Source organism: Mustela nivalis (assembly GCF_964662115.1).
Source record: "Mustela nivalis genome assembly, chromosome: 3".
Lineage (NCBI taxonomy): Eukaryota > Metazoa > Chordata > Mammalia > Carnivora > Mustelidae > Mustela > Mustela nivalis.
This window is the reverse complement of record NC_139022.1, coordinates 171,465,608-171,483,850: the sequence shown is the minus strand read 5'-3', so window position 1 is coordinate 171,483,850 and position 18,243 is coordinate 171,465,608. Positions and strand designations below refer to the sequence as shown.

Here is an 18,243-nt window from a genome sequence, read left to right as displayed (position 1 = left end):
ACAACTCCCCTCTCCCCGGTGGCCTTGAACTTCCTCTACTGTGCAAAGACCTCCCCTTCCCACCTCCACACCCTCTCCTAAGGCAGTTCCGCTACTTTGGCTTCATGGAGACATTAGTGTTACCGATGGCAACTTCGCTCACACTCAGCTGTGTGTCCACATTACCCCAGATTTGACTCTCTGGGTCTAACAAGCTCCTGGGGGATGATATTCCTGGGCCTGGCACCTCCATTTGAGGTGGGGTTAGCAGTCTGGACTGTAGGGACAGGAGGTTTGCACATCATTACAGAGACATCCAGGAATTCATACTGGGACCAAGAAGGAAAGCATTCACAGCATGCTGGCTTCTGCACAACAGTGAATTTGACAGGATCGTTTTTACCCAAACAGGCCTCTCCCTTACACCGTGCTCCAAATCAATGCCACCCTTTTTTCGCAAATGCAGGAGTGCAAAAACAGCCTTTGCCTCCCATTGTTTCCAGTCTGCAAACCAGTTCATTTTCCTTAGTTAATTTGATGAGTACTGATCATCTTTGGAAAAATTGAAAATCCCAAGGTTTTTGCATATAACCGTGGACATCCAAAGTTTCCCCAGTTTTTGGCAGGGTAACAGTGCATCTCATAGAATAGGAGGCAGAGATCCTCACGAGTTCTACCATTTAAAATATGAGTCTCAGGCTCCTTGTGCAAAAATGAAGCAATACCTCCCTCTTTAGAAGGTCATTATCAGAATAAAGTGAGTTGAAGTACGGGGACCTGTTCGTGAACTAAAGATTCTAAGAAACTCATAAGCTGGCTTTTCCTCGAAGACTTCTGTGACAACTGATTCTCTCTCTCCTTTTGTTACTGAAGTTAATAATAGTAATAGTAATAATAATAATAGTAAAACTGCATTTACTTCTAATGGAACATTAGTTAATTTATATTGATTTAAGATGCAAAGGAATTCTAATAAAATGATTTCGCTAAACTATACTACCTTGTCCAAGAACCGGCCTACAAGACGGTATAAAATGTGTTTCAAAGTACCCCAAACACCCCACGCTCTAGTGTGCATGTCAGCACGATGGTATATTTTCTTCTCAAATTTGTTTGTTTCCTGTACATATTTATCCCTATAGGTAGCATCATGCTGAGTGTGAAATTTCTTGCCCTCCTTTCTTTACTCTCCATGATAACATGAGCATTTTCTACAGGTGTAAGCTTGTGAGAAGCAGCTTTTTTCCTTGTTTATTCCTTGAATATTTGTAGATATTTATAGATTGAAAGAAAACGAAAAGCTTTACTGTGTCTGTTCTCTCACAGAATATTATAAAATGGTATCTCCATGCTTGACACATCTCAGAAAAACGCAACTGGTGACATATGAAAAATGTGGAGTGGGAAAATCACACAATTAGTAAAATATATAGAAGGGTTAAATTACAAAGACATTTTTCTCCAGGTATTACAAGCGTAAGCTCTGGACCTCTATTCCTGGGTTCGAATGCTACGTCTGCTACTTACTGTTTGGAGGACTTAGAAAAGCATCCTGCACTCTATGACATTCTAATTCCCCATTATTACATAAAATGGGCCAAAAACCACAACCTTCCGGGTGATCTTGCTGTAAGAATGAAATGCAATTGTATACGTAAAATGCTTCAAGAGCCCTTGATCCTTAGTAAGTACTGTTATAATAAATATCAGCCCTTATTATTTCAAAACACATTTAATAGTTTAAAGGAGTGGTTCTCAAACTGTGGCTCCCAGACCCACAGTACTGGCATCAGCTGGGAACTTAGAAATACGAATTCTTGGACCTGATCTGAGATCCACTGAATCAGAAATTGAAGGGTGGGCAGAGCAAAATCAATCTTTAATCAGCTCTCTAGGTCATTCGGATACAGTCTCAAGATTGCAAACTACTGGGATAAAGGCAGAAGAGATCATTGGCCCTTTTAATTGATAGGAATTTCCAATGGATTTCTGGCTTTGTTTGAGGCATTAATTAATTTGAGATGGTGAGGGACAGGCTGGTTAACAGCTGTAAAGCACTACTTTGGGATGACCCAATTACCTTTAATGTTAGTTCATGATCTTTATGTTACCTAGGCATGGTAAAACAAAATCTGTCCTTAGATTAAGTATTATAAAAATAATGCTGAAATTATCCTTTTTGGTGTGACTCTATACAAAATGAAGAGCAAATATTGTAACTAAAAATCTTATTTTAATCAAAAAACATGGGGTTGACTAGAACTTACATACATTGTACAATGCAGAGTGTTGAAAATCTATTCATTCTTGGACATTATGTGATTCTTTTGAGTTGGGCATTAACATCCTAGAGAGTAGGTACCCTAAAAATGTTATTTCTCTTTTATTCTGTTTTGACATAGAAAAGGAAAGTAATAACCAAGTGATAATATGTACATTCAGGTTGGGGGAATGGACACGGCCTTACAGGGTGAGGTTCAGAAGGAGGTACACTTCCTAAGAGCAAGAACAGGATGAGAATATATACTTAAAGCATTAACAGTATTAGCTTTAGTAAACAGGATTATGGAAAGTGTATCTTAACATCCTACATAAAAATAAAGAAGAAGAAAACTGTAAAATACATACTCATAAGCTTTCAAAAACATTTCTTCCTTACACTCTCCTGGAAAATAATATTATATAGAGTGTGGGATCAGAAGTGCTACCGTTGAGCTCATTAATCGCCAACTTAAGATTCTCTAAGTTCATCTACAAGGTTCCTAAGACATTCTAAAGCAACTCAAGAGCCCATCTACCATTTGGACTAAATCCAAAGAAACTCTACTTGCATGAGAACCATTTCGGAACAGATTACCCCTTCCTGTTCTGGTTTATTCCAAGTAGCAACGTGGCAGTGGGTCCAGACACCCATGCCTTCCCTGGGCTGAGCCGAATGACCACAGCCTTGATTTCAACAAGCGGCAGAATTAGTCTCCAATTATATTAGAATCCTTTAGAAGTCAGGATTTTAATCTAACAGGCAAAGGAATAAGAATGCACTGGGTTTCTGCAGGGCACTTGGCAAAGCATACAAATTATGCCTATTGTGTCATAATTTGCCATCGACAAGCAAGGCTCATCCAACTTAAACTCCTTCCAACACTTTCATCAACCTAATAGTTTGCTCATTTAACCAAAGGCCACTAGCCTTATTAGTATTCTTAGCATATCAAAGAAAGGAAGGCTGTATAAACAGGGCAAAGAGATTTATTATAATAATTTTTCTCCTTGATCTTAATTTCCAAGATTAATCGCTGCCATTAATGGTGCTGCTTCTGCTATTTTCCTCACACGTTCTGGATGCAAAGAAAACCAGTCACGTGGCAGCTGAGCAACATGATTCTATATTCTATCTTTACTCTGTGACACTCTATTTGAGATATAGACGCTTAATGAAGAGAAATGCAAGTAATCTATTTCCTGTGTCTTGTTAGTTACTTTTTTGTGAAAAGTCTTTCCTAATCAGACTGGCTGGGAACACTTAGGCCTGTGCGTTCTGTTTTGTAGAGCTCTCCAAAAATTCACAGGATGTTCTCTTTAATGAGAAAGCTCTCAGAACAATCGTCAAGAGTTTTCCAGGAGGCTAATCGGGTTTTCATCTGGCTGCCTATAATGTCAGCTAAATGGAATCCAAAAGTCACAGATAATTCTTATGGAAATCATGTGTAGCATGTACCCTCCATTTTTTTAAGCCCCGAAGTTATTATTAAGATGGATTAAAATTACTGTCATTGACATTAATCGTTGCTTCCTAAGTGTGTTCTTCACCGCAGATGCATACTTCAGGTCATGTCAACTTGCAAGAGTCCAGTGCCTCTTGCTGTCCTTTGCTCAGGTTGTGGGGGCGTTCGAAGACGGAAATGTTGGGGTCCCTGCTCTGCAGGTGCGCAGTGGTGCAGAAATGAGATGCGAGCTTTGTCAAACATTGTGGACCTGGAAAGACTGTTCTTTGACTTGGATGCTACTCCAGGTTGGAGGCTACAACAGGCACCTGTTGAGTGTCCTCAAGCTTGAGTCCTTACCCGTTCCTGGGGACCGATGCCTCGGGAAAGAGGCCAGGCCCGCATTCTGCCTTACTGGTTTGGTTCCCCAAGTCCTTCCCACACGCCTGGCAGCAGCAGGTGCTCAGCCCCAAGGAGGCACAGTCTCCATCCTCTTCTGACCACCTCTTTTAACTTGCCCTTGACAAGTGGTTTAGAGATTTCCGAGTCCCTCTGTGCTGTTGCTGTTTTGGGGACCATCAGTGTAGCTTCGCGGTCTAGACAAGCAAGTCATTCAGTTGCAAGAATGGTCTCCCTGTAATGTTGAAAAAATCGGCATGCCATGGGTGATGCCAATGGCCGGTGGAATTCACAGCCCTTCTCCAGCCAATCCTATCACATCAACATCTGCGGGGACATTCCCGGCACGGTGACTTGCTAGTCTCTCGACCGAGATCTTTCTCACATAGACCGAAGTGCGGGAAATTGTTATGGTTGTAGGTCAAGAGGCTGGTTAATAGCAATTTCACATGTTTGACCTAATACTGCTCCAAATCTCCTCCCTATGTAATGTGGCTCCATTTCCAACGAACTGCTTTCCAGTCTGCGGTGCCCCTGCTCACTTCAGCTACTGGAAATCTCTCCCTTAGCCTAAGTCCCTCTTCAGGGCACTTTCAGGTCGCCAGCACAGCTCTTTGGGACCCGTACCTCATCACTAGGCTGTGAAGTGTAGGTCCTCTTTAGGGCTGCACCCCTTCCACTTCAGCTTTGTACCTTACAGACCCCCTTGCTCCTTGTAAGTAAGTGCTTTATAATTATTTGCCAGAGTCACAGAGAATTATGACCCAACTTGCGGTCATAATGCCCATGTTCAAATCCCCAATGTAATTCTTTCCTACTGGTTTACCCTTACCTGCAAATGGAAATAATAATACCTATCCTTGCCTTGTAGTTTGGTGTGAGAATGAATACATTAACAGCATGTGCTCAGAACAGGCAAGGGTTGAATGGATACAAGTTGCTATTATTATTATTATCACTGCTATTATTTCAAAATGACCAATGCTGCAAAGAGTCTCTTGCAGACTCGGGGTCTAGCCCTTTCGTGGAGATACGTGAGAGAGAGCTCAATCACAAAATAGGAAGCTGCTGGTCTGATCTGAAACACAGTGTGCCCAGCAGTGACATCTTTAGCAAAGGGTCAAGGCTGCTTTAGATCAGGAGCAGGAGCCCATGTCGCTGGCTGCACGAGGATTCCGCTGGGGCAACTCCAAAGCTGTGGGTCCCTAGCCTCCTTCCCAGCCCAATGAAATCAGACTCCCTGAGGCTGGGGTCCTGGAATCAGGGTTTTTAAAAGCTTCCCAAGTGGTCCTAATAGCAAAGCCAGGACCGAGAACTGCTGACTCCTGGGGTCACACATGTGTTATTTGCAGTCGTCTGGGATAATGGTAAATAACCGTAAAGAAAAGTTATTCAATTAGAAGTTCTTTCTCAAGGTTATCATGCCCAATCAGGAAAGTATCAGCATTCCTGTTTCTTTTATTTCCTCAAACCTTGGCCACCACCATGAAAGGACGTCAAGGAAGAGGACATATTTGCTAAATTAAACTCAGTGACTGAAACTCCGTGACGAGATTTGAGAGGTCAGGGAAAGAGTGTAACTAAGCTTCGAGCTTTACAGAATTACAAGCATGTTTACACTTTTCTAGAAAGAGCTAGAAATAAAGGGCAGGAGATTGTTTTCCCCCATTGGATGAGGGAGCGTTTGGCTATGCTGCCTACACCCAACCGATTCTACTATTTGACTACAGTAAACATTTCTCAGGGTACTTGAACCCAAGTGCATATCAGGCCCCAGCAGCTGAGTTTCATTTGAGACAAATTTCCGGATCCTCATGAACCGTATCTGTCCATTTTTGTCACTTATCAATACCCTTCGAAGTCTTTTTAGACCTTTCCATCAGCCATCCCTCCAACCCACCCACTGCAATTTTAAGACGTAAGAGATACTGTATAACTGGTTTTGTTTTTTTGGTCTTTGGAGGTCAATAAGGTCCTATTATATCTATCCTTGTTTGGCCCTCCCCAACAGAAAATCTTTTTTGCCCCTCTGTTAAAGGACGCGTGCTGTAGTTTCAACGGCTCCATCAGCTGAGAGCGTGAGCTGTCAGAGGCTGCTTCAGAGGAAACCCAAGAGGATGCTCTCCTGTCTCAGAATCAGTAAATACAACCTATAATGGACTGTGTCAGATTCTAAGTCCTCACCCCGTGTCATGCTGCAGGGACCCACTGTCTGGGCAAAGCCACCTCTGACTGAAGGGCAGGGACATAGATGGGGAGTCTAGGTATTCGATGTTTCAAACGTCCTTTTAACTAACATTCCAGATTTTCTGCTTCTTTTCTGAGTAAACGCTCAGAAGAAGGGTTTTGAGCATTAATTTGGTTTACTTTTAAGACAAATGAGGGGCGCCTGGGTGGCTCAGTGGGTTGAAGCCTCTGCCTTCGGCTCAAGTCATGATCCCAGGGTCCTGGGATCGAGCCCCACATCGGGCTCTCTGCTCAGTGGGGAGCCTGCTTCCTCCTCTTTCTCTGCCTGCCTCTCTGTCTACTTGTGATCTCTGTCTGTCAAATAAATAAAATAAAAATCTTTAAAAAAAAAAAAAGATAAATGATTTGACCATTGCAACTGCCAACCTAAGTTGGCGATATAGAGCCACTAAAAAGGCAAAATGCTTTATTGCTCTCCCTGACAACTTTTGTTTACATTGTGCTTCACTATTTAAAAATGCTTTTGTGTGTATTAACTTCTTTAAATAATGGGAAGGTAGTGAAATGGTTAGGTATTTAATAATAAACTTAAGAAGGCATATAATCCAGTCAAGTTTTTATAATTATACTTGCAAAAGAAATGAAAAAGTTGCTGTATAACTCTTAACTCGGGCAATTTATCAATACACTTAAAAAAGGCACACCTTCCATTTTTACTCTTTAAATGTGCGAATCAAAACGCCACGCCTCTTCCAGAATATCACAAAGCCTCATCTACAGGAATAAAAGAAAACATCATCCTCCCTCCAACCTATGTGGGTCCTGCAAAACCTGATGGAAAGAAAAGAAAGGCAAAACATTTGGGGTGGGGCACGGAACGTCCCTGTGCCTCCTTTCTGATTTCCTGCACTCATTTATGAAGATTGGATTTTCACACCAAAATTCGGGAGAAGCAAGATACGCGATCGTCTGGCACCTGCAGAACTCGGTAAGAACGGATACATCTCCTCTGGGCTCTGGGGCTGCCAGCCGGTACGGCGAGTCCGTGGAATCGACTTTTGCAGACGAGACTGTACTGTCAACGTCTGTGGGAATCGCTGAGTTCTCTTCAGGTCTGACTTCGAAAACTACACAGGGACAGTCCCTAAATGGGCAGGGTCCTCTTTTCATTTTCTACGTTGATTAAGTCTGTCCACATTCCAGGCTTGTAGAAATGCTTCTTTATGTTGAAATAGAAAGGAGTTGATGAGAAAGGTGATGAGATGCGCTTTCCCCCCAAGGTAAACGTTCTCCACACACACAAGCATCTCCTGATGTCAGGAAGACAAGGCAGTCCGGCGGGTAGTCCTTTAGGGCAGAGGTACTTCTTTTAACTGAATCCTTACAACTAAAATCCGGCTCCCCGTCTCTTGTACAACTCGTGTTCGTGATCACTAAAGAGTTTGAGGATCTGTTATAGTCCCATCTTGCTTTATTTTGTGGTGTTTTACTCGTCCACTGATAAAGTGATGGAAGATGTCAACGCCTGTCACTTAAAGCCACAGGTGGGAACGAAGCCGTCAAAACAAGTGTGGCTCGCGTGCTTGATCAGGTCAGTCTCAGCACTAAGGAGAACCATGAGCATTGCAAACCAGAAGCATCCTGTGCCTCGGTGTTTGAGGCCATTCTTACCATGTGTGATGCTCTCTCCACACTCAGGCGAGCATTTGGCTTGAGGTGGTCTTCAGTCAATAGGGGTTCCCACACTTGGCTGAAGAAATGACACACCTTCCTTGGAAGACCACACTTCAACCTCAGACTTTAAATAATTCCTACACAGCGGCTGCCAGGAACATAAATCCACACTCAGAAAGTCTCAAACACAAGAGAAAATAAGTCCCTGGGAGCCAGATTTATTGGAAACACGAAGCAGGATAGAATTCATGAAGAATGAAGATAATGGGATTGTCACACTGAGAATATGAAAACAAACATGTTTAATATATTTAGAGATATAAAGGGACTTTGAAATGAATAGTTAGAAAAGATCATCTGATATTTCAAGACAAATCTGAGTAAGGACAAACTGAACTAGTAGAAGTGATAATATAGCTTAAAGAAGCATTTTAGACATAGACTAATGGGACTCTCTGATAGGATCAGAAATGGTACAACTACTTTGGAAATAGTTTGGCATTCTCTTCAATAGTAAAATGTACACCTGCTATAGGACCCAGCCATTCCTCATGTATTTACCCAAATGAAGAGAAAGTATATGTCATGCAAAGACTCGTACATCAGAATTGTTTATAGCAGCTTCATTTGTAGATGGCAAAACTGCAAACAACCCAAGTGTCCAGCGAGAGGTGAATGAAATCACAAACGGCGACCTATTCAAGCAAAGGGATAATACTCAGCAATGAAGAGGAATGCAGTATTGGTAACCCCAACAGTTAAAATTTTATAGTTCTTTACAATGAAATACTTAGCAAATTAAGAATTAATAGGAATGAACTTAGATAAAATGAGTCTATTAAGAAAAACTATATTAGACACAGAAGAACACAGCAACTTCATTCATAGCAATATACACCAGAGAGATTTAAAAATAATATATGTATGCATAAAAACTTAAAAAAAAATATTTTAGTTATTTATTTGACAGACAGAGATCACAAGTAGGCAGAGAGGCAGGCAGAGAGAGAGAGGAGGAAGCAGGCTCCCCACCGAACACAGAGCCCAATGCGGGGCCCGATCCCAGGACCCTGAGATCATGACCTGAGCCGAAGGCAGAGGCTTTAACCCACTGAGCCACCCAGGTGCCCCTGCATGAAAGCTTTTATATGAATGTTCATAATGTCTCCAAATACGAAGAATCTGAATGTCCAACTACTGATCAATGAACAAATAAGGCATGCTACAGCCATACCATGGACTCTTCTTGGGCAATAAAAAAATGAAGGACTGATACAGGGAACAGATGGGTGAACTGTGACAGTATTATGCTAACTCAAAGCGCTCATCATAAAAGATTTCATATTACATGAGTCCATTTATAGGGCATGTTCAGAAAAGGTAAATATGTAAAGCTGGGGAACTTTTGGGGGGTGATGACAACATTCAAAAATTGACGTGGTGATGGTTGCTAGACTATAAATACCCAAAAGCCATGAGATCTTACACTTCAAAGGAATGACTTGAATGGTACGTGGTTTACATCTCAATAAAGTTGTTGTTTTAAAAAACCTCCCAGCAGTTCTTACAGTGAGATGAAAGGAATCCCATTCACTGGAAAAGGCTGCCTTGTCTCCCCCACTTCTCACCAGGACAAAAAGAAAATAAAACGAAGTGAAAGTTAAAAAATTTTAAAAGGAGAGAACACAGTAATCTTCAAAGGTTACTCACAAAAACCCTCAAGAAATCTACAAATTACAGAAGTAGTTAGAAGACTTTATCGAGTGTTCTTAGTATTCAATCAGTATAGAAAAATCAATTGCACTTCCATATAAAAAAGAAACTTTTAGAAGATGCACCCTGTTTAAAAAAATAATGTTTCTGCGAGCGACAAAAACTCTAAGGAGCTCAGAATAAGTGAAACAAAGAACAGTGCAAGGACTTGAAGACACGTGCATAAACGTCATGAAAGATGATAAATAACATGGGCTGACATCAAGTTCACAGACAGGAAGCCTCAAAATAATCAAGCTGTAATTCTCCCTCCATCTCCCCAGAAGTACACCATACATAGGTACAGATTTGACACTGTGATAGAAATGACACAGTAAGTTATAAGATAAAGGACATTCTACTCAATATAACTACTGAGACAGTCATTTACATGGAAAAAAAGAAAATCAAATTTCTACCTTCTGTCATGTCAAAAAAAATCAGTTACAAATGAATTAAAGGCTTTAATGTGAAATGATGAAACTTTATAATTAAATTAAATCACAGGAAATTACCTTGATGCTGTCTTAGGAGGTAAGATTCCTCAAACAAGATTCCAAAAAGCAGAAATCGTAAAACACAGTGATCAACCCTTCTGTGCACCCGAGGACATCAGAAGGAGTGAAGAAACACAATCCGGGAGAACTTGGTTGTAGCGCATGCAAGTAACAAAGGATTAATTTCTGAATATACTGAGAATTAAAGGAACTAAGAAAAAAGGAAAAACACCATTAGAATAATGTGCAAAAGACACGGATCTATGTTTAATGGAAGAATAAACATGAATAGCTAATAAATGTGTAAAAAACTCTATCAGTGTGGAAGTCAGCAAGATGCCAACTTCAAACCCACCCCATCTGTGACAACAGGACAAAGGAAAACTTGGGAAATAGCAAGTTTTGCTGCATAAATGGAGAGTTGGACCATTCGTTGTTGATGGGAATGTACACTGGCTCAGCCACTTCTCAAAGCTCTTTGGCATTATGGAGGAATTTAAAGATGTGCAAATCGTACAAGTTGCCCACGCTCTCTCTGTGCACGTCCAGGACAAACACTTGCATCCCTACACTAGGAATCCACATGATTATGTCCCATAGCATTCCATATATATATATATATATATATATCATATATATCATATGATCTCCCTGATATGAGGAATTTGAGAAACAAGACAGAGGATCATAGGGAAGGGAGGGAAAAATGAAACAAGATGAAGCCAGAGAGGGGAGACAAACCATAAGAGACTCTTAATCTCAGGAAACAAACTGAAGATTGTTGGGGGTGGGGGGGAAGGATAGGGTTGCTGGATGATGGACATTGGGGGGAGGGTGTGTGCTACGGTGAGCGCTGTGAATTGTGTAAGACTTATGAATCACAGACCTGTGCCCCTGAAACAAATAATATGTTGTATGTTAATAAAAAAATACATAGTTAAATTAAAAAAATAATAATTATGTTCCAAGCCATATGTTTCTGAAAGCAAAGCTTGCAAAGTGTGCAAATGTTCTGCTCAAGACCAAGGAGAGATGAGTTACGGAACAGCCGCAGGGTGAACTAGGAGGCCTCAGTGAAAACAGTGTATAAGTCCCAAGCATCTCATATCAACATGGATAAATCTGAACAAAGGTTAAAAAAACAAAGCTGAGTTAAAAAAGGCAAGTTGCAAAAAAATATGTAACCTACTTGTGCAAGAATCAAAAACAAGCAAGCCAAATAATATTTTGCAGATTTGCATGCAGACACATGGGGAAATATAAAGAAATCCAAGGGAATGAATAGACACACAATGCAGGCCAGTGTTTCTGTCTGAGACAGCACGAGAGGCGGAGAGAGAAAGGCAAGAAGAGTCTCCAAAATCTATCAGTCAATTTCTACTTCCTCCGTAGAGATTTGTGGCACTCTTTAAATCCTGCACTAAAAAATACCCTAGATGCTCAAACTGTGTATGTCACATATTTCATTATACCCACATATGCCACTTTCTTGAAATATAAGATTTGTTTCTGAACATTTTATCTGTGTAACAATCTTCAAAAACTTCTCTTCATTTCATAACTAAAGTTCTGTTAAGAGACTGGTAACTTTGGGGGCCCCTGGGTGGCTCAGTCAGGTAAGTGTCTGACTCTTGATTTCAGCTCAGGTCATGATCTCAGGGTCCTGGGAGCGAGCCCCGTGTCGGGCTCCCCACTCAATGGGGAGTCTGCTCTGGAACACCCCCTCTTCCCCCTGCCTCTCCCTCTGCTCACACCGGCACACACTCTCTCTCTCTCAGATAAAGAAAAAAAAATGTTTAAAAAAATTCTAACAAAAAAAATAGGCCATCAATCCATTTTAACAGAGTACTTTCATTTGGAAGTATCTTATCATTGTGCTCAATTAGCATCTCAGAGTTTTATTTTATTTTATTTTTTTAACTTTTCTCACTGAAAATGAAAGAATTCTCCCTGGGAATAATAATGCAAGTTAAATCTTCTGTGAAAAATGGCGAATCAAATCCCTTGACAGAAACACTACCAGCTACTTTATATCTTATTTCTTAAAATTCCCTTTTTTGAAGTTTTTAATATTTATTTAAAAACTTTCAAATATTCTACGGAGCATTACTTCTTCATTAGTTTATTATTCCTTTGTTCTGACTCCATGAGTTGCACACGAAACTAAGTTCTGATTAATTTTCTCCCACTGGAATGCTAGTTCATTATCCAAATATAATAAGTATTTGAAATGGTCAGATTTAAGCCTAAAATACACCTCTGTATCCCCACCCCAATGAGTAACTTAAATAGAATTGAGCAAATTTAATTCTCTCTCTTGAATCTGGGTCTTGCATTTGCTGTGTTATCTTAGTATTAAATGGCTGATCGCGTACATAAAGGTGAGTTTGACCCACGTTTTGTTTTAGACGCTAAAGAGAGCAACAACTTTAACCAGGGAAAGATCTGGTTATCATCCCTACTACGTCAAGTTACATCCTTCAGGTAGCATGAAGAATGGAGGCGATCTGACAACAGGCAATTTGCTTTCCTCATCCTGGGCTATATTCTCAGTGTCAAGTACAATATATCACGTGTATTAAGTCCATGATTTATACGTAACGAATGGGAGGACGGACAGACGGAATGAGATCGTGAGCTCCATCCTTTCATAACAGACAACTTCACAAATTCATGTCCCTATATGGTTGTCCTTATGTTGTTGACTCTGGCCACCGACCCACACAGCCATGGGCAATTCATCTCTGAATTAGCAACCAGACACACAGACATCGGAACGCCATTAGTTTCCACAATCCCTTAAAGACCCTCGATGTTTTAATAAAAATGCTAAAAATTCCAATGTTTAGGTAACATCGAGAATTTTTTCTATTCTCACCTTCGTCTCATTTTGTACCAGGTTGCAAAGGCAGTAAGCAAAGTTCATTAATAGTGGAACACGGTTTCTCAAAATTATAATGACCTTGAACAACTATCCACCTGAGGGTCGATAGAGTTTCCAGTGGTGATGAGACCATGTCCTGACCACCGATATTTCAGTGTGTTATGCTCTTATTATCACATACATATCCCTCACACATTAATTTAAGAACATCACTTTACTGTGGTGCTCTCCGGCAGAGACCGACAATAGTTGAAATGTTGTTTTCAGTTAATTTGATATCATCATAATCGGCCCCTAAACAAGCAAAAAAGAAGAGAAGGTATAAATAGCATTTCTCTGTGAAAATGAGGCTATTTCCTATTTGTGTATATGACAAGTGGGTCATAACTGCAGTGCTTACACAAAATAATAAATTAATAGGAAGAGAACGAACTCTCACATACTGAATGCTTGGCTCAGTGGCAAACACTACACTAATTGCTTTAAACCTATTTTCACCTTTAATCTTCACTCCAAACCTCTCCCCAATTTACCTATAGATAAATGGAGCATCTAGAGGACATTTCCCAATGTCACACGGGTCACAATATGCAGAGCTGAGATCCAGATCCAAAACCTACTGGTTCCACACTCCACCGCGGGCATCACCACCCTACGCCACCTGCTTCAATTGCTGCTTCAATGTCTGTGGGGCATTTGTGATGTGATGGGAACACATGAGTTTCAAAAGACAGAATGAGACCCTTTACCTTAAATGAAGAGTGTCAAAAATGACAAAGTTCTCACAGGTGGATCCTGTCACTCACACATTAGAGAGAAAAGGTTAATTGCTAAATTTTGGCGTAGAGATGGCAGTCAATTCCTTAGATCTTTTCCATAAAATCTTGCTGAGAGTTACATTTGCAAATGTGTGCGGAAGACTAAGCAACAATGTATGACAATTTTTAAACTTCCTCCGCTCTTGAGGTACTAAGTACACAGATGTTTGGGAAGACTGGGGCTTATGAATACAGCTTTACTGTCAACAAACAGGCAACATCTTTGCTGCCTGCTGCTAACACAGCAATCTCTTAAATTTAAAATTCTATGATACTTTCTCCTGGATAAAGAGGAATTAGAATATATTCACATTCCAAGAAGTAAAAAAAAAAATCAAAGATTGCTTCTTGCAAATGGGCACTGCTTGGAACAGAAGTGAAGCCCAGTGTTGGTTTAGCCTTCCAAATGTTTACATTAAAAAAAAAAAAAGTAATAATTTCACAATTCTATTCTGCCTCCTTTGACACAGTGCTACACTATAAAACTACCCCCATGGCCACCTCCTGTTCTCTTCACACATCAACATATCTTATCATGTTTCACCTGCTTCTATAACGCTCTTTTGTGTTTGAGAGTAAGCCCCTGGAGGCCAGGAGCCTTGTCATACTCGTATTTGAAGCATAAAAAGAGGGCTTACTAATCTGTTAGGCCTTTAGAATTACCCTATAAGCATTTTTTCCCATGGGACCAATGATGATGGCTTAAAAGGACCACTCCCCATGACCTCTCAGTGTGGGACCCTCTGTTCTGGTTTCCTAGCTTCACTGTAGTTTTTAGCCAAACTAGAAAACACCGAAAGCATCTGAGGCAGTTTATACGTTATATGCAGATAAACTTCTTTTAGACTGTGCTTTCCCAAATGTAAAATCCACGCCTTGGCCTAAGTGGAGATGCTTATAATGAAAAAACTACTTCCACGGATATACAGACATCTGTCTGCCTTCCTCTGAAGCACCAGATCTATCTGGTACCATCTTGCTATCCTCATTCCTTAATTAGATCTGTTATTCAAGTTCACATAATGTCACCATCTTAAAATAGTCCGATGTGACTCACTGCCCGCAGCGGAAGGTGCCAATGGGACGAAGAGCCCAGAAGTGGGGAGGATGAACGACTCAATGCTTCTGCTTCACAGGGGAGGGAACAGAGGCCCAGAAAACCCACATGACCTTCTCGAGGCAACTCTTGAATGTGATAGTTCCAAGACCACGGATATCCTCAAACACACACCACAACGCTTTTCCTGCGCTCTCTCCACTGCCTTTCCATCCTACTAATTGGAACATACAATATTCATGGTGGGCAGCGAGCTGCTGCATCCCAGTAATGACCACGGAACATCTTTCTTCTTAAGTGAATCGAATGCCCATTGTTATTTTGTCCCCTGAAATATCACTGCTTGCCAATCCCCTGAAAAGAGCATGAACAATTATAAACAAAAAAAGTGGGCAGAAGCTCTTGAACACTCAGCATCTGAGCAAAGGCAAAAGGACACGTCAATGCCTTCATCAACGGGCACTTCTACCTCTCATCATATTCAACAGCCAGAGAACGTAATAAGCGTGCATGTTCTGGTCAATGCTGGTCTGAAAAAATATCCATTCAAAGAGTCACTGGCTTCCAGATCATAATTGATTGAGCACTTCCTGTCACCGGTGGTGTTACTGCATTTCTGTTCTTCACTTTCCAACCACACCATAGCCCAAGTCTCAGCTCCAGCTCCAGCAGGAGGCCCAGTGACCCCGTAAATTGTGCTCTGAGAAAGGTGTCTTCCACTCTGATGTGGCAGTCTCTGTGACGCTGTCTAGTCTATAAAATGAAGGAAGCAAATGTGGCGCTACCTTGACACGCCACTTTAGCCCATCGTGAGAGGAACCATTCTTTAGCTCATTGTGAGAGGAACCATTCTATTAGCTTTGGTAGAAAAATTAAGTAAGAGACTCAACAAAAAGATTATTTGTTTATTCATCAAGAAGGAAAAATATATAGGATTCGCTAGTAACAATGTGCGAGGTGATGTGTACTTACATTTCTCATTTAATCTTGGCAAAATTACAGAAAAGTGTTAGCTCCACTATTGTAGATTTTTTAAAAAGTGAAATTCGGGGCAATTAGCAAACCCAGGCAACATCTAAAAACACAGTGATGGGATACAGCTCTAAACTATGAAACTGCCATTTCATCTTTTAGATCCATGAGTTAAAGAAAATGGTAAGGATGACAGAAAATACAAAAAATATTCTAGACTGAATTTATAAAGATTTTCGGTTCTGTACCAATCAGAATTTTAAATTGTAAAATTAGTTAGTTTTCCCAAGATATCCTTTACAATACAAAACCTCTAAATAAAATTTATTATATTGTTTTTGTTTTTGTTTTTTAAGATTTTTATTTATTTGAGAGAGAGAACATGAGCAGGGAGAAGGGCAGCGGGAGAGGGAGAAGCTGAGTCCCCCATGAGCAGGGAACGCAATCACAGGACCTCGGGACCCCAGAATCCTGGGATGGAGTCCTGCATCGGGCTCCCAGCTCAGCAGGGAGCCTGCTTCTCCCTCTCCTGCCTACTCCTGCTTTCTCTGGCTCTCTCTGTCTCTCTCAACTAAATAAATGAGACCTTTAAAAGAATTATTATTAAAGTTATCACTGTTATCATCATCTTCCCGAGATGAGAGTAAAAAGACAAGACTAAGTCAACACCATGCATAGAGTACATCAAACCAACGGGGCCTGGAATACAGAGTACTATTCTCATGTGAGAACTAACTAGAATGAATACTGAAATGTGATATTGTGATATTCTGATCTGGTAAGGTCAGTATAATATAAACCATTCAATACATGAGATACATATCTGGAATATATAGAGATAGAAATCCTTATAGCTTAACAAGACTGGTGCTTTTTCCAAAGCAAGAGCAATGAGAATAACAACAGTAAGAGAAATCCTACATATCCACTCTTTCATTCCTACATTCATCGAGTGACCAGATAGCACAAGCTGGCCAAGACTTCAGCATATCCTCCTAGTCTTTGCCCTCCAGGAATTACTGAGAGGCTAGGATAGCATCTGCTTCTACTTCTAGTGGCTGAGAAAGCTCAGGAAATTCTCACTACAGGTGAGCAGGAGGTAGCAGCTTTAAGCCACGTTGTGCATTGTCTTACTGGATCAGGAATTCACAGGACACCAGGGTGCCATCTAGAAGTGGATCAGCACAGTGGACTTGGACTCTAGGCTAGATTATAAGAAAATGGAAAGATGGGAAAGGCTGGTTCTCTTTTAAAGAAGCAACGACTGTAAGTGTCCCCAATCTTCCTGGAGTAGAGACCTGAGCAGAAATGGGATGGTACTGCATGGCGATAATTCCAGAGGGCCCGGAAAGTGGTCTAGAATATTCTTCTTAATTTATGCAGGAAAAAAGAGACTATAGCAGGAAATCCTAAAGGAATAATGCTAGCATTAAGAGGAAAGGCTAGGAAAATGGGGAAAAAAAAATAAGGGGAAAGATGGTAGTGCAGGGATTAAGAAGAGAACAAGCATTACAAAGGGACCTGAGAAAACTGGGAGCATTTTCGAGGTAGATTTCTGGAAGGAAACAGAGAAACACTTTTTTTTTTTTTTTAAAGAAATTAGCAATGAAAAAGAAAAACCTCGAAAGTATGTCTATAGTCCCTGTATTTTTTTCTGTTTTTATATGAAAAGGACATTCTAAAAAAATTAGAAAATACCACTGCAATGTTAATTCTATTACCAACTCAATAAATTGAATGTCCTGTTCAAATAAATCACTAGGCTTTACTGGAGGAGTAGTACTTCAGCTATGTGAGAAATGCTTATATCCTAGTATGGAAACTAATAAAAATGGTATTTAATGAAAAAATAAAATTTTTAAAAAAGCAATTAAAACTGATTCAATGTTATTTTTCCTCCTTCTAGCAAACATGTATTCACCAGCATACGTATCTAGAATCCTGTGGCTTTGAGTGACTGTTACCTTGGGCTAAGTGACTTCATCTGGAAATGTGTGTATGTGTAGAAATATCTACATAATAAAAAAATTCATTTGAAAAACATTTTAAAGTAATTACTTAATTATTTAAGCTATGTGATTTCCAAAATGAAATGCTTTGGCAAATTTATTCCTTCTTTATCTTAAAACAGTAAGTGTGAGTACTTGTTTAAATATCGTATCCTGCAGGATAATGAAAAAATGCACATGTTTTACTTATAATTATATTCATATATGATTTAATTCCTTAAGAAAGTTCAGTGATCATGCTTTTAAATAAATATATTTCATTCTGACAAAAAGTATGTGATTACTTGACTAATGTTTCTTCACCTCTCACT

At 40.2% G+C, this 18,243-nt stretch overlaps 1 protein-coding gene and 1 long non-coding RNA gene across 2 annotated transcripts in view; one reads left to right on the top strand and one right to left on the bottom strand.

Annotated features, from left to right (window-relative positions):
* CTNND2 (catenin delta 2) overlaps positions 1 to 18,243 on the bottom strand; it is an 816,172-nt gene that overhangs the window by 454,757 nt on the left and 343,172 nt on the right. The window lies entirely within an intron of this gene.
* LOC309860649 lies at positions 1,587 to 17,905 on the top strand. Its single transcript, XR_014309519.1, has 3 exons — positions 1,587 to 1,663; positions 6,121 to 6,346; positions 17,830 to 17,905. It is a non-coding gene; the product is annotated as an uncharacterized lncRNA (long non-coding RNA).